The 5,359-nt window shown below is 44.5% G+C and overlaps 1 pseudogene; it reads right to left on the reverse strand.

The window, feature by feature from the left end:
* Positions 1-252: 252 nt before the first annotated feature.
* LOC101938806 (olfactory receptor 10G3-like) lies at positions 253-1,243 on the reverse strand (annotated as a pseudogene).
* Between the last annotated feature and the right edge of the window lie 4,116 nt (positions 1,244-5,359).

The raw sequence follows: 5,359 nt of genomic DNA on the forward strand, positions 1-5,359 counted from the left end.
CAACTATTTTGTGCTTCTTTTGCAGGTGCAAAGGTCTCTGCCCACCCAGATCTTTAGGTGGTGAAAATGCTGTTTCGATGGCTACTTATCTTGTTGAGACCCCCATCAAGACAGCCCCAACCCCATAATCCCTTCCCAGAGGAGGGAACAGAATGCAGGAGCCCTGACTCCCAGCCTCCCTTGCTCTACCCCATTAGACCTCATTCCTCTCCCAGAGCCAGGGTTAGAACCCAGGAGTCCCAATTAATCCTATCATTGGTGCATAGCTCTGTTGCTGACCCCTGTGCCCAGGAGTGAATTTCTCTGCACTATCCTGCATGGAAACACCTGTCTCCACCCCAGTCGCCTCACAGCCCTCTTGATTTCCTCATTCCTCAGGGCGTAGATGATGGGGTTCAGTGCTGGCGTCAGAGCTGTATAGAAAACGGTGGCCACCTTCTGTAGGGGGTGGCCAGGGGTGCGCTACATGTACACAGGATGCAGGGGCCGTACAGCAAGGCGACCACGGTGACGTGGGCAGCGCAAGTGGAGAGGGCTTTGCGCCTCCCCTACTCGGAGTGCATCCGGAGCACAGCTGTGACAATCCGGATATAGGAGCCCGGGATCAAGTCCAAGGAGCTGAGGGCCACCATCCCGACGTTGGCAAAAAGGACAGCCTCATTTAATGAGGTGTCGCCACAGGCCAGCTTCAGCAGAGACGGCATGTCGTAGAAGTAGTGGTCCGGCTGATTGGCCCACGGTAAGGGAGCCGGAAAGTGAGGGATGTCTGTAGTGCTGAATGGGGAGACCCTGCCAGGCATGTCCCAGCCACCAGCCGGACACACACCCTCTGGTTCATGGTCCTGACATAGTGCAGAGGGACACATGTAGCCACATATCGGTCGTAGGTCAAGACCATCAGCAGGAAGCACTCGGTGCCTCCAAAGAAGTGGAAAGAATACAGCAGTGCCACACAGCAGCCAAAGGAGGTGGAGCGGGAGCCCACCGGGAAGTCAGCCAGCATCCTGGGGAGCATGACGCCGGAATGGCACATGTCCAGGAGGGACAGCTCGCTGAGGAAGTAGTACAAGGGGGAGTGGAGCTGAGGGCTGAGTCTGATGGTCAACAGGATGACAAGATTCCCCAGAAGAGTCAACAGGTAGATGGCTAGAAAGAGCAGGAAAAAGCAAACCTTCCATTTCTGAGCCTCAGAATATCCCAGGAGGGTGAATTCCAGCCTACAGGTGACATTCTGCCTTGCCATTTGTCCCTTCCGTGGGTCCTATTGCTACAGGCCTTTGTCTGAAAATGATGTGATTTAGTGAGGAAGAAGCACATCCAGCATGGTGAATTTTCTGAGAATTTACAAGTAAATCTTGGTTGAGTGACTGATGAGGAGGCTGGAGAGATAGATAGATAGATAGAGAGAGAGATAGTGGGGGTGTATGGAGATAGATAGATAGATAGATAGATAGAGAGATAGAGAGATAGAGAGATAGAGGGGGTGTATGGGGATAGATAGATAGATAGATAGATAGATAGATAGATAGATAGATAGATAGAGGGTGTATGGGGATAGATAGATAGATAGATAGATAGATAGATAGATAGATAGATAGATAGATAGATAGATAGATAGATAGATAGATAGATAGATAGATAGTGTATGGGGATAGATAGACAGACAGACAGACATATTCTTCACTCTTAAAAAGAAGAGCACTGTGGCTTGCCCAGAGTTCAATTTAGTACAGTATTCTGTCTCCAGTGATAGCCAGTACCAGTTGGATCACAAATTGAATATGAGACAACAATGTAAGAAACATAAGAATGGCCACACTGAGTCAGATCAATGGTCAACCTAGCCCAGTATCCTGTCTTCCGACAGTGGCCAGTGCCAGGTGCTTCTGAGTGAATGAACAGAACAGGGCAATTATCCAGTGGTCCATCCCTTGTCATTCAGTCCCAGAATCTGGCAAGTCAGAGGCTTTGGGTTGTGTCCCTGACCATCTTGGCTAATAGCCATTGATGGACCTATCCTCCATGAACTCATCTAATTCTTTTTTGAACCCAGTTATACTTTTGGCCTTCACAACATACTCTGGCAATGAGTTCCACAGGTTGACTGTATGTTGTGTGAAGAAGTACTTCCTTAGGTTTGTTTTAAACCTGCTGCCTATTAATTTCATTAGGTAACCCCTAGTTCTTGTATTATATGAAGGGGTAAATAAAATTTCCTTATTCACTTTCTCCACACTATTCTTGATTCTTTAGACCTCTATTATATCCCTCTTTAGTCCCAGTCTTTTCAATCTTTTGTACAGAAGCTACCCTTAATCAATTTTGTTGCCCTTTTCTGTATCTTTTCCAATTCTAATATATCTTTTTTGAGATGAGGCAACCAGAACTGCATGCAGTATTAAAAGCATGGGCGTCTATTTTCTGTCTTATTATCTATCCCTTTCCTAATGGTTCCTAACATTCTGTTAGATTTTTTAACAACTGCTGCACATTGAGTGGATGTTTGCAGAGAACTATCCACAATGACTACAAGATCTCTTTCTTGATGGGTAACAGCTAAATTAGAACCCATCATTTTGTATGTATAGTTGGGATTCTATATGTCATGTTATCTGATCAAAATATGACCACATAGATCATTGTTGCAACCACTGTTATATATTTGCAACAAACCTTGCACAAAATGTGGGATGTAAGATGTCTATTAAAAACTTATGATTTGCTGGTTATGATTATGCTATCTGTACACATGTATCATTTTTGTACTTAAAGTTATGAGCATTGGCTCTATTGTTGTATTTCAAATGTTTGCTCTTGGGGTAATGCTCACAAGGTATTTAGCCAGCACATCTTGGAGAGACTATCATATTAAGTGGCTCATCAAGAAACACTTAACTGACAATGGACCATGGGGATGCCCATCTACTCTGAATGGACGGTCCTGTAAACGTGCTGTTTGAGGTATAGGTAATGGCTTCTACTGTGGCCAAACCTTCATGTGTGGACATGTGACTCTGAACTCTATCTTATCACCTGTAATTTTCCACTAGCTGTGCTGAGGGCTTTGTTTGAGACAATGTGTTTCCCTCCAAATGGCAGAAGCTATAAAAGATCCTGGAATGGAAACCCCTCAATTTTGCCTCTTTTCTGCTCCAGCCTCTGGACTATGAACTTACACTAATGGAAGCATCTAACCAAGGGACTGAGGTTCTTCCAATGATTTGGAAGCAGCCAGAGACTTGACTTAAGCCAGCAGTTTATTCCATTACTGCTACGAGCCTGAGCCCAGAACTTTGCCATTACTGGATGTATTTGACTCCTTTGACCAGTTTTAACTCTCACCTTTCTCTTTCTTTCTTTCTTTCTTTCTTTCTTTCTTTCTTTCTTTCTTTCTTTCTTTCTTTCTTTCTTTCTTTCTTTCAATAAACCTTTAGATTTTAGATACTAAAGGATTGGCATCGACATGATTTTTGGGTGAAATCTAAGTTATATATTGACCTGGATGCATGGCTGGTCCTTTGGGATCAGAAGAACCTTTTATTTGATGAACTTGGTTTTAAAAAACACTCATATTTAAAACCACTGTTTTGGGGGGGGGGGGGATACAAGGACTGGAATACCTAAGGAAACTGCTTTTATGACTTCTTGTTAGCCAGTGTGGTGAAACAGAAGCTTACTTTTGTTCCTGGTTTTGGTATATCTTATGGAGGAATAGCCATTAGTTTAGGGTGTGTCTATCCTATTTCTTAGCAATTTGTCCTGAATTTGGTATTCTCACTTGTGACCCACTGAGGCATGGTTACATCATGTACATTTAGCATTTCTCAACATTGACTTTCATCTGCCATTTTATTGTTCAGTTACCCAGTTTTGTGAGATCCCTTTGTAACTCTTCCCAGTCTGCTTTGTATCCTCTGCAAACATTGCCACCTTACTGTTTACATTGTGATGCAGTTGCAAAAAAGGCTAATATCATTTTGGGGTGTGTTAACAGGAGTGTCGTATGTTAGACATAGGAGGTAATTCTCCTGCTCTACTCACAACTGGTAAAGTCCCAGCTGGAGTCCTGTGTCCAGTTTTGGGCATCACACTTCAGGAAGGTGACAAGTTTCAGAAGGGCAGCCGTGTTAGTTTGTTTCAGCAAAAACGAGGAGTTTCCTTTGACACCTTAAAGACTAACAAATTTATTTGGGCATAAGCTTTTGTGGGCTGGAACCCACTTTATCAGATGCATCTTTCAAACTATAAGGGTAGTTAAGGACTGGAACAGGTTTCCAAGGGAGGTTGTGGAAACTCCATTATTGGAGGTTTCTGAGTAGAGGTTAGACAAATGCCTGTCAAGGATGGTCTAGGTATATTTGGCCCTGCTTCAGAGTGGGCAGATTGGACTAGATGACCTGTCAAGGCCCCTTTCAGTGCTTCAGGGGATCGTGTAAGACGCTCTGCAGTGGTTAGTTATGGGATTACCTGTGCACAGGTGAAGTATTTTCTTAACCCACATTGTGGAATGGTTGGTTCGTTTCCTGGAGCCGGAGATTTCACATACCCTGCTGTGCTCAAGTTTTGGATGAAACAATTGAAACAAAGAGTAAACCTTTGAAGAAGAAGGTGCTTTTATCTTTCTTCACTCACTCTTGGGACAAGCTCCCGGAAGAATGTGGTAGCAGAGGCATCAGCCTAATGAGCAATTACTGGATTTTGCATCGTTGCGGTGACATGACAGCTAGCAAAGATTGTTCAATATTTTAATGTATGAACAGTTTCTTTTGACCTAGGTATCTTTATAATTAGGGAGGTGGTTGACCATGGTTTCATTGTTAAGATGGAGTCGAGACTTTACTCCTGGGGAAATTCTGCACTACTTCAGCTTTAATGAGCCACACATATTTTTATTTTTTTGCGCAGAAAAAAGCTTCTGCCAAAATATTGCTGCAATTCTGCCTTTTGCCCACCAGAGGGGTAAAAAATAAAATAAATGGAGATATACCATCTCCCAGAACTGGAAGGGACCTTGAAAGGTCATTGAGTCCAGCCCCCTGCCTTCACTAGCAGGACCAAGTACTGATTTTGCCTCAGATCCCCAAGTGGCCCCCTCAAGCCTTGAACTCACAACCCTGTGTTTAGCAGGCCAATGCTCAAACCACTGAGCTATCCCTCCCCCCTGTGGTGGTGATAGAACAAGGCCCAGCTCCCCACCAGCTAGGGAAGAGAAAGAGCCTGCCTTCTTCACATCACCTGTTGGGCCAGGTCAGGAGACAGGGTCTATGGGGAGACAGACAGCGTGGGCTGCTGGGGGGTCAGACAGGGGATCATAAGGCTACTGGGAGAGGACAGACTGGTACAGGGGCTGAATGGGAGT

This window comes from Chrysemys picta, chromosome 13 (assembly GCF_011386835.1).
Source record: "Chrysemys picta bellii isolate R12L10 chromosome 13, ASM1138683v2, whole genome shotgun sequence".
NCBI lineage: Eukaryota > Metazoa > Chordata > Testudines > Emydidae > Chrysemys > Chrysemys picta.